Below are 11962 nucleotides of genomic sequence, written 5' to 3'. Positions count from 1 at the left end.
AAGGGATGGTAGTGGACAGGTGGGGAGAGAGATGAACGATTCTTGGAGGAGTGTGCAGGGACTACAAAGTGCAGAGTCAGGAAGTTGTAGGACAGGAACGTGGGGGAAAAAGGAGCGAGGGGTAAGGTGGGCTAGTGCGTTGGCAGATGGTGGCAAACAGATAGGGTGGAAGACGAGAGTGGGGTGGAGATAATAGGATAGAGGTGGTGGAAAATGGTGGTTGGAGGGTGTGGCGACAGTATGTTACCAGAGGTTGAGTCCGGGATGATCACAGTTGCACAGAACGGGTAGTAAGTAAGGATGACTTCCAACTGTGCAGTTCAGAAAAGTTGGTGGTGGAGGGAAGGGTACAGATGGCTTGGGTAGCTAAGCAGCCATTGAAATCAGTTGTGGTATGTTCAGCTGCAGCTGAGGCAACGGCCTTGCAGCAGTGGATACACCGATTCCCGTCAGATCACCGAAGTTAAGCGCTGTCGGGCATGGCCAGCACTTGGATGGGTGACCATCCGGGCCGCCATGCGCTGTTGCCATTTTTCGTGGTGCACTCAGCCTCGTGATGCCAATTTAGGAGCTACTCGACCGAATAGTAGCAGCTTCAGTCAAAGAAAACCATCATAACGACCGGGAGGGCGGTGTGCTGACCACACGCCCCTCCTATCCGCATCCTCAGCTGAGGTTGACACGGCGGTCGGATGGTCCCGGTGGACCACTTGTGGCCTGAAGACTGAGTGCAGCTGCATGGTGAGCCACAGGGTGGTCTACTTTGCTCTTGGCCACAGTTTGGCACTGGCCATTCAATGTACTGAACAGCCGATTGGTAGTCACACTAACTTAAAAAGCTGTTCAATGACTGTATCAGAGCTGGTAAATGACATGGCTGCTCCTACAGGTGGCCTGTCCACTCGTGGGGTAAGATAAGCCTGTGTCAGGACTGGAATAGGAAGTACTGGGTGGATGGACTGGGCAGGTCTTGCACCTGGGTCTTACACAGGGATATGATCCTTAGGTTAAGGGAATGGGATTGAGAGTGGCATAGCGATGGACCAGGATATTGTGGAAGATGGTTGGGGGATGGAACAACACTTTAGGAGTGGTGGGAAATCACTCTGGTAGGATATCACACCCTCTAAAAACACATCCGCCTGCCTTTCCCCGCTCCCGCAATCTTGACCCACAACTTCCTTTCGCTCTGCTTGTTGGCATTCTTGAGACTGAACCATACAGTGTTCGTCATTATCCCCATCCGTTCACTACTACACCTTTCGCTTCCCCGTCTCCTCCAAACTGCTGCTTGCATCCCAAGCGATGGTTGCATGCCAGCCCGAGATGTTTCAGGTGGCGGTCATGTGTGCATTAGGTGTCCTTGCTTCTGTATATGAATGGTGTATGTTACTCTTTTGCTGATGAGGGTTATAACCGAAAGCTTTACGTAAGTGTCTTTTAATTGTGCCTGTCTGCAACTTAACGTCTCTTCTTTACAGTAAGTAGCAATCTGTCTTTCCCTACATTCCCGCCTCGAGTTTCCAATGTTTAAATAACCATTCACTCTGGAGTACTTTCATACTAATTTTCCACTCATCTTCAATTGTTCTTTAATTTATCTGAAACCGATTCTAATGCCTTTTAAAGCTTTTAAGGCTTCTTCTCTAGACACTTAGGAGCAAATATGGAAATGAAATACGCGTGCAAGATCGTGTTGGTCAACCAATGAAAGTGGCTGTGACAATTTTACAGTCTTATATACCCTGCACTGGAGTATGCTGTGGTATAACAACAAGATATGCTTACAGGTGTACTTCATTTCAGTACCTGCGATAAATCGGCCGGACATAAAGCCAGATAAGTTTTCTTAATCGATTGCCAATATGCCAATAAAGTTAACAACACGCCTGAGAGGAATATTATTATTAAAATAGACTGTATGACCCAAAACAAAACCAAATTACATCTTAAACGCCCATTATCCAATATCATGGACGAAACAATACTGAAGCAGTTTATTCACCCACGTCAGAAGTAATGTGACATTAATTGTAGATGAAATTACTCATTTAACCTTAACAGCTGAATGCAGTATATAACACTTTAACACACTGAGTGCTTTATAGACGCTGTGGCTGAAGCTCGGGCTACTGAGGTCAGCAGGGAGAGATAACAGGTTGGCTGCTGCCGAACTCACATAACGGCCGCTCGTGAGTTTGCGTCTCTCTCACCGTCACACAATCTTCAACCCTTCCGGGCTGTCTGTTGTCCATCGAGTAGGATGTCGCACGTAACATATCCAGCAAAAGGATGCCGAAATTCGCTCTCTAGACCACAGGATACTCTCGTCTCCCTCTCTCATCATTTGGATTTCAAATAAGACGATTTTCCTGCTTTCCTGTTCTCATTGGCAAAGACAACGATTCATTTCGCGTATTTGTTGATAGTTTGTGACTTTTTGGCGGAATTCGGCGGTGGATGCTCCCACCGCTACGCCGTTTCCCGCCAGCTCACAGAAATTTGCAACGGACACTTCTGGGCTCTAGAAAAGGCGGCGTGAAGCTAAGGCCGAATGTACGGGCTCGACGGACAAAGGCTCACAGATGGACCTGCCATCCCCCTGTGGAAATGAATTGGCCAGTGTATGAATATACGGAATGGGACTTCCACTAGTTGGAGAATCTTCTCACAGGATGAGCCGCGAGCATGTGGCCATCATCAACCCACGTAGACAGTACCTAATTAATGCCAATTCAGTCTCGGTTTCTCACTCCTGTCCCTCTTAGGTTAACACTCTGTAACGTCCCCTTAGGAAAATTATAAATGACTGTGCTTAAACTGACACACAATATTTTTAGCGCAAAACTGAATCTACAGTATTTGCCAGATTGTGTCCTGTCATTTCGGATTCCTTATGCGAACTGTTGCCGACCGATCGATCGATAATGCTTCCCTGTTCACTAATTGTTTCACTGTCTACACCATTATTTGCCACCCGCTCCATTTCCCTATGCACAATTACCAAATTACTACTTTGAACATTAGTTAATTCATTACTCGGTGGCGCTAACCCACTGCTTTCGTATTCACTGTCATTTCTCAATTTACTTTGGAGCCTAGTATTTTGTTTTCCACACGCCATAATTGTCACAATGTTTCACACGAAAACACAGAAAAGCACAGTTGGAAGAGTGAAATAAGAAAACACATTAACATAGCACTGAAAATAATATCTAGTTAATTGCAAGCGCAGCTGCAAAATACTAGGTGCAAATCTACATGCATGCCACAAGTGTTTTACTGTACAACAGTGAAAAACTACAACTACAAAGAAGATTCTCTCTACAATTACGCGCTAGCAATAAACAATAGCTTCACTAATTACACAAACCACAAGGAAAAATCGGAAGATTCCAGTGAGGTATTCTCGGCTAAGGGTCGACATATGTAACGTCCCCATAGAAAAATTAATGAATTACTGTGCCGATAAACCTCTTTTCAAAGAGCTGAGCAAAACTGAACGTACTCAGACATCACTCTCTTTACTTATTCTGATCAACACTAAACTGACACAATATTTTTAGCGCAACGCCATTTGACTTTCAATAATCCCTACAAAAGAATGGCCCTGACTAACAAAAAACTTTACCTTTCACAAATCACTTACCTCACAAAAATCTTCGTTACTCAAGCTACCGAAATACAGCGAGCGCCACTACTGCCAGCTAAATAAAAGATTCAAACTACTGAAGGCACTAACTACTGATAGGCATAGTTAGCAAATGAAATATTTTGATAGAGAAAAAACAATGAATTTACATTAATATTGTTCAAAAGTCATATTATATATATATATCAGTTCATGACATCCAGTCTTATAAATTTACTGTCTCTGTCCATATCATCTACTCTCAAAACTCCGCCATCTCACTCCCCACATCCACCACTGCTGGCGGCTCACCTCCAACTGCGCAACGCTATGCACTGTTAACATCCAGCTGCCCAACACTACAATGGCAGACAACAATGCAAACTAGCCACAGACTGCACACAGCGCAGCCAGTGATCTTCATGCAGAGCGCTACGTGGCGTTACCAATAAGAAAACCTAAACAGCCTACTTACAACTCCACTACGTTTATCATTTGTAGGAGTTCATAAATGGCGCCTCTCGTTTAAAGAGGTCTTCTTTAATTCCGATCAAGCGGTGACTGGGGTAAGTATAGATTGAATATTTAATTATAGCTTACTTAACTGACGGCCCTCTCTTCCATCCGACAAGAAATAGCAAATTCCAAAATATATTAAAAATTATTCTCTGTTTCTATGCGCACACCTGGTTAAATCATGTACGTGTAGTAATTGGGAGTAATATACGTTTTGTTGGCATTTATCCCGTCTTTTATCAGCTTCGCACTACTTAAGTATTCGCAAATTTATTTTAATTTTATTTTAACCTTGCTGCCGAATTCCCTTCGTGTTACTACAGTCCTCCGTTCCCTAAGGGGGGGGGGGGGGGGGGGGGAAAGCCCTGTCTGATACCTGTCTGAGAACTGCGCAAACTTTGTCCTGTCTGTGATCGTATTCTCACCTTCAATGAGCGTCGTAGACCTGAACATCACACTCAGAGGGAGGGGGGGGGGGGGGGGCGAGCGTACCAGCCAAGTTGGTCAGTCTGCTCTACGGATCTGATCCAGGTGTGGATCACCTCCCTGTCTCTCAAGCTAGGCGACTGCATGTTACGCTAGCATAGCAGGTAATATTGATTAATTTAGCACTTTTGAAGCCTTGTAAATTATTATCAAGAGCGGAATAGGTAATGAAGGAGGAGAAGATATAAATTATAGCGACAATAACTGTTAAGTAAAAACTGACTTTCAGTTGACGACTGAGTAGGCAAGGGGAAGGGTAAAGTGGTGACAGGGGGGCATTGACATGAGTGAGCTACAAACAACTGTATGCAATTCTTACCTTTGTCGTCGAAGCTTAAACTTTACCTGCCTTTTGATGTTTGAAATAAATAAAATTACATTACAAAGCCGGATTTCTGTTACGGAAAACGAGCCTGAGAAGATGGCTGGGTTATATTGTTGTTGCCGGCCGAAGCGGCCAAGCGGTTCTAGGCGCTACACTCTGGAACTGCGAGACCGCTGCGGTCGCAGGTTCGAATCCTGCCTCGGGCATGGATGTTTGTGATGTCCTTAGGTTAGTTAGGTTTAAGTAGTTCTAATTTATAGGGGGCTGATGACCTCAGAAGTTAAGTCCCATAGTGCTCAGAGCCATTTGAACCATTTATATTGTTGTAAATAGAAGATTTTGCTTTTTTGAGAACAAGTAGTTCTGTGCTTTGTTATTTTGCTGAAAGTGTACAAGTTGAAGATTAATGAAATGGACTTCAATGACCGCGAAGACGATTGTGCAAGAATAAGTTATCGTAATCACTACTGGTATCGCTACATAGTTGTGATAATAGTCTTTAGGCACGAATAATATGGCCGAAGTAGCGAACCCCACAATCATGTCTCACACAAGCATTCATAGCCAATTCTAGCCGGCGTGAGCACTCATCCGAAAGTCGTTCATGAATCAATCAAGTATGGGCAGTATGAGTCTACGATTTTCGAAACTCGAGAGAAAATATTCTTTTGCATTTCTGTAATGAATGAAATGCCGCTAACAGTGTCTTACAGACTGCATTTGTGTATTCAGTGCCGACGCCCTTCGTTAGACAGTATAAATATTTTTATTTTTTTGTATACACGACGAAACCAAGTGTTTGTAACATGGACCAAAAAGGGAACAAAAGTTAAACTATAGGAACAGCAGTCTGTTTGATAAGTAAAGCGTTGAGAGAGGTTATAGCAATTACTAAAAGCAATGCGGCCCTATCTACTCAGTTAAGGACTTACTGAGGTTACAAAATAAAGAGAAGCACACCACAGAAAATTTTCTATGTAAAATGAAGGTACTTTAATGTTTCCCAGGTGTATGCGTAGTGGTAAGCACACTTTGTGGGTGTTAGACCACTCCCAGCAGGAAGATCCCATAAAAATGCAAATCAGAATAAAGACCAGCAAGAGAACCGCTATCGATGCAGTTCACGTATATTCAACAAAAGGTGAAGAGTAGATCTTTTTCATGGTCGACATAAATACCTGGTCAAGAATCTGTAAAACTTTCGAGAAGCAAGAACCAAAACAAACAGGTACTCTACTAGACCTGGCATTCAATCAAGTGTTTTCCTAACCGACAGTACGACTAACCACCCGTTTCGAAACACTGTAAAAGGGTATAGACTAACCCCCAGGCGCGCGCCTCATTCGTTGCCGTCGAAAGTTCAATGACAACATACATAGTCGCATGCGATTACTCAAAAATCCGACACAATCTATGGCACTGTTACTCCGTAAGGTGCGTACACACACACACACACACACACACACACACACACGGAGAGAGAGACAAAGAGAGGAGGGGAAGAGAGACAGAACATTAGTAAAGTTTATAAATAACAGAGCACAGCAATCAGTCGTCCTTTTTGGCAGATATTAATATATTTAGTGCAGATAATGAAAGGAATGAAACGAGTTATTTCTACATCTCTTACTGAAGGTGATTTAGGAAATAAGGGGTAGTAGTATAAGAAATCAAAGTTAATTAGGACACACTGTGATAACTTACGTGCTATATGCACCTGAGATAAGACAGAGGCCATATAATATTACGTGTAATGGTTGGACAGATTTTGTAGGCAGGTGTTCTATGAGATGTTTCCTCAGAAGGTAGTATCTTTTCGACAAACTGTAGATCACCAAGACTACTCGGTCGAATAACTTGAGAAACACTCGGCCGCATCCTGACTGAGTGATTGCTACTGCCCAAGTCCTGCTCGGGTCGCATCCACAATGTGGTAAATATGTATCTTGCCATCCAATTCTTCATACTATTCTGTACCGTTGCATATTTTCAGAATCCTCCAAAATGGCCGAGTGGTTCTAGGCACTTCAGTCCGGAACCGCGCAGCTGCTACGGTCGCAGGTTCGAATCCTGCCTCGGGCATGGATGTGTGTGATGTCCTTGGTTGGTTAGGTTTAATTAGTTCTAAGTCTAGGGGACTGATGCCTTCAGATGTTAAGTACCATAGTGCTTAGAGCCATTTGAACCATTTTTGAACCGTCCAAAATGTCGAATCATAGTTTTGAACAAACAGTAGTACGCAGAGCAGTCAGTATATGTCTGTGTTTCTCCGAGGTATTTTAACTAGTATTCAATATACAGTCAGGAGAGGACTTCTGCGAGAACAAGACTGGTTCTAAGAGGAAGCGATGCCTTCATTCTGGGGTTAGCAGACGTGGTCTAATTTTTAGCTGTATTATTAACAAAAATGAAAATTTTCTCTTTCACCATATGAGCCAGTCGCATTGCAATAGGGAACATGACAATATGAGAAACTTTTTGTAACTATGCTTTATCCTTAACTGTTTGTGTCTGGTTAGCTTAACTGTTAATGTATGTGGCGTGTTACCGGGACTTCGTCTGTGGTTGCTCCACAGTGAATGTTTGTTCGCTATCTAACGTAATTAACGCTTTGTTATTTCATCACGTTACTGTTTCCTACCTGTAATTTGGCTCCGAAAGTGCTGCCTACGGTTGTCTAGTTTCCCATTTTCTCGTGATATTTTCACTGTCGCGAATGTTGTTCACGCAAAAAGGGCGTAAGAAAGAAGACATGAATGTTCTTCTTTAACTGACCTCAGGATATATCGTTTGATTACAATCACTGTTTAGTGCCTCCATTAACTGTAGTATGCTAATTCTCAGATATGTATCCAAAGACCAGGACTTTGCAACTTGGGTGTGAACAATTTCGGTAAATTCATGTCAGCAGTCTTAACTTTTTGCGGTAGAATTATGTGTATTTTGAATACAGAAATTTTTGCCATTGTTTCACTGTGATGAATCTTTTACAGGTACCGTACATTTATTTGTGTGCTCCTCTAGTGATGACAGCTACGAATCACGTACTCCAATAAACTTTCCTGTTCTCAGATAGATGACCAAGGTAGTAACGTGTCTCGCGTGGCCATTTCCATTTAGGTCACATTGTTGTAAGCGGTGCATTACGTGACCTGCTCTTGTTCACTAAGGTATATTCCCGGTGTGCTCCACTGTTCCTTCTGAAGGACTTCCTTTTATTCCTAGCTTCTTTTGTGATAGAGTTCTTCCTAAATTTGTGGCATGCAAATTCGGATTTTAGAAGAATGTGAAATTTTCTGCACTTTGTATTATCTCGTGTAACTATCTTGAAATTATTAATATTAGGAAGGGAAGTTTGTTTAAGATTGCCATTTAGGGTGAGGCTATGTTCGTGGTAAGAATAATCCAAAACGAATTTTAAATAGGACTTACCAGTTTGGGGAATCACAGATTATTTTTTACTGGGAGACACATGATGCCAAAAGCATTATCAGAAAAACAGATCGAGAAAACTCCATCTGATCCGGATTTTAAGGTATCACGTTCCAAAAATAAAACCCTTCATGAAAGGTTTGGGTGTTCATCTCTTTCTGAAACAACGGAAAATTTCTTTGAAAACACAGCTCTTCTTTCCGTTGGAAAGGTAAGAGGGCGAGTAATGTAAAGTCAGGTTTTTAATAATCACAGAAAGATAAAGTACCTGCGAACATGAATTCTTCGTATTTCTTCACCTAATACGTTAAAACAACTGGAATATTTCGGTTTCAGGAAAAGTCGTGATTTACATGCAACAGGGGATGACGCTGATTGACAGTGGTTTGCTTCGTGCCCCAAATAAGCGTGGCGGAACAATGGGAGGTCACTGGGACTCGTATCCGGGAGTAAAGCGGTTCATTTATCTTCTGAGTTATTAAGATTGAATAGAGGCAAGTGGGAGCAGGGCAAACGAAATAATCGGAACTAATTAATAATTGCTGCCTGAAAAATAAAAAAAATTATTTGGGAAGAATAATTGAAAGAAATTGAAAGGTATCCTGGGTGAAATTTAACTGGTACTAATATCAACAGACCTTCAATGTCGATACATTTAAGATCAATATTCATCACTTGAATTTACGTACTTCTTCACGTTAATTCCATTGTGCGTAGCGCTACTAATGGCAATCCTTATATACGATCGCTTCTCCACTGCTCACGGAAAGTCCTCTTGTCTGCTTCGATCCCCTTGACGCAGGATTCGCTGTGAGGGCGAAATGATAAATAGGCGAGTGTTATTGAAGTAAATATATACAAACAAACATGGCCTTCCTAATAACTTTTATAACACTTTTTAATATACTGTTGGAATACACTTTTTCAAACAATACTGGAACGGCGGAGCTAGTCATATGTCCGCCCGCTACCACTTATAGAAACCAACAGGTGAAGATACAGAAATTAATCAATTGAAGAGCGTATCCCTTCTCTTTTTTGTATAAAAACATCATCTCTGGCACAAAGTAATTCGTTAATTCACATTTCGCTTTACATGTATACAAAGAAAAGAACTAAAAAAAAAAAGAAATATGATCCATTCTAAGATTTAGGTTTCGAGTTGTCTGCATGAATCGCTTAACCCTGCAATAACACAGTTATACACACTAATCGTGAGCACAATACTGGAGAAATGTGTACTTCTATTACCGAAATAATTAAAATCAGTAATCTAGAGGTGGAAATTTGTGCTTTATTACTGTGAAACTACTGTTAACCATGTAGTAGTTCTGAAATCAGTTTTGACATGATGATTTACATACAGTCAGGATATAAAAACCTTATATCATACGTCTGTTACAAATAAAACTAACATTTTTCCAACTCTGGCCTTTCTGTCGTTCTTCCTGTAAGAAACACAACACAGTCCTGTTTTAGCCATATTCTCTATTGGGATGGTTTGCTGGGGTGTAATGTGAGGTCCTTTTCCCAAAATATCACTTCATCAGCGATCATCACATTATCTTGAACATGATCAGTGCAGACAACTTAGTCTATTTCGTTGCCTCCATATTCGTTTCCTTCTTAGCATCACTTCCGTCTTCTCAGTAAAGTACCCTGACATTTTCATCGTCCTTTAATTTTTCCCCAGCGTTTTCACTAAATCTGGTACATACAGTCCAAAGAATCAATCACTCTCCTCTTAGACCTTTATAGTTCATAATTATTAAGCTACTATTATTACTATTACTATTATTGTTTCTTTTCTCAGACGTTATGTCTGGTCAAAAATGGAAAGTGACACCGACCTTGATCAAGCGTGACTTCCTTTTAACTGTACAGTATATGTTATATTGCGTTTAGGAACTTTCGGGTAATTGAACAAGTATCAATAATTACGGATTTCTGTAGTTGTATATATAAGTTTGGATGTAGCTGTATTGCATTGATGTACTGGTGGATATTGTGTGGTATGACTCCTGTAGTTGATAGTATAATTGGTATAATGTCAACTTGATCCTAATGCCACATGTCCTTGACTTCCTCAGCCAGTTGGATGTACTTTTCAATTTTTTCTCCTGTTTTATTTTGTATATTTGTTGTATTGGGTATGGATATTTCGATTAGTTGTGTTAATTTCTTCTTTTTATTGGTGAGTATGATGTCAGGTTTGTTATGTGGTGTTGTTTTATCTGTTATAATGGTTCTGTTCCAGTATAATTTGTATTCATCATTCTCCAGTACATTTTGTGGTGCATACTTGTATGTGGGAACGTGTTGTTTTATAAGTTTATGTTGTAAGGCAAGCTGTTGATGTATTATTTATGCTACATTGTCATGTCTTCCGTGGTATTCTGTATTTGCCAGTATTGTATATCCGCTTGTGATGTGATCTACTGTTTCTATTTGTTGTTTGCAAAGTCTGCATTTATCTGTGTGGCATTGGGATCTTTAATAATATGCTTGCCGTAATATCTGGTGTTTATTGTTTGATCCTGTATTGCAATCATGAATCCTTCCGTCTCACTGTATATATTGCCTTTTCTTAGCCATGTGTTGGATGCGTCTTGATCGATGTGTTAGATGATATGAGTGCTTGCCATGTAGTGTTTTCTTTTTCCAATTTACTTTCTTCGTATCTGTTGATGTTATGTTATCTAAAGGGTTGTAGAAGTGGTTATGAAATTTCAGTGGTGTTGCCGATGTATTTATATGAGTGATTGCTTTGTGTATTTTGCTAGTTTCTGCTCGTTCTAGAAAGAATTTTCTTAAATTGTCTACCTGTCCATAACGTAGGTTTTTTATATCGATAAATCCCCTTCCTCCTTCCTTTCTGCTTAATGTGAATCTTTCTGTTGCTGAATGTATGTGATGTATTCTATATTTGTGGCATTGTGATCGTGTAAGTGTATTGAGTGCTTCTAGGTCTGTGTTACTCCATCCCACTACTCCAAATGAGTAGGTCAATATTGGTATAGCATAAGTATTTATAGCTTTTGTCTTGTTTCTTGCTGTCAATTCTGTTTTCAGTATTTTTGCTAGTCTTCATCTATATTTTTCTTTTAGTTCTTCTGTAATATTTGTATTATCTATTCCTATTTTTTGTCTGTATCCTAGATATTTATAGGCATCTGTTTTTTCCATCGTTTCTATGCAGTCGCTGTGGTTATCCAATATGTAATCTTCTTGTTTAGTGAGTTTTCCCTTGACTATGCTATTTTTCTTACATTTGTCTGTTCCAAAAGCCATTTTTATATCATTGCTGCATACTTCTGTTATCTTTAGTAATTGGTTGAGTTGTTGTCTTGTTACTGCCAGTAGTTTTAGATCATCCATGTATAGCAACTGTGTGATTTTGTGTGGGTATGTTCCAGTAATATTGTATCCATAATTTGTATTATTTAGCATGTTGGATAGTGGGTTCAGAGCAAGGCAGAACCAGAAAGGACTTAATGAGTCTCCTTGGTGTATCCCACGCTTAATCTGTATTGGCTGTGATGTGATATTATTTGAATTTGTTTGGATTTCCA

At 40.6% G+C, this 11962-nt stretch overlaps 1 pseudogene; it reads left to right on the top strand.

Annotated features, from left to right (window-relative positions):
- The first annotated feature begins 412 nt into the window (after positions 1-412).
- Positions 413-530, top strand: LOC126102296 (5S ribosomal RNA; annotated as a pseudogene).
- The last annotated feature ends 11432 nt before the right edge of the window (positions 531-11962 follow it).

Source organism: Schistocerca cancellata, chromosome 9 (assembly GCF_023864275.1).
Source record: "Schistocerca cancellata isolate TAMUIC-IGC-003103 chromosome 9, iqSchCanc2.1, whole genome shotgun sequence".
Classification (NCBI taxonomy): Eukaryota; Metazoa; Arthropoda; class Insecta; order Orthoptera; family Acrididae; genus Schistocerca; species Schistocerca cancellata.
The sequence above is the reverse complement of the archived record's forward strand: the minus strand, read 5'-3'. Positions and strand labels throughout refer to the sequence as shown.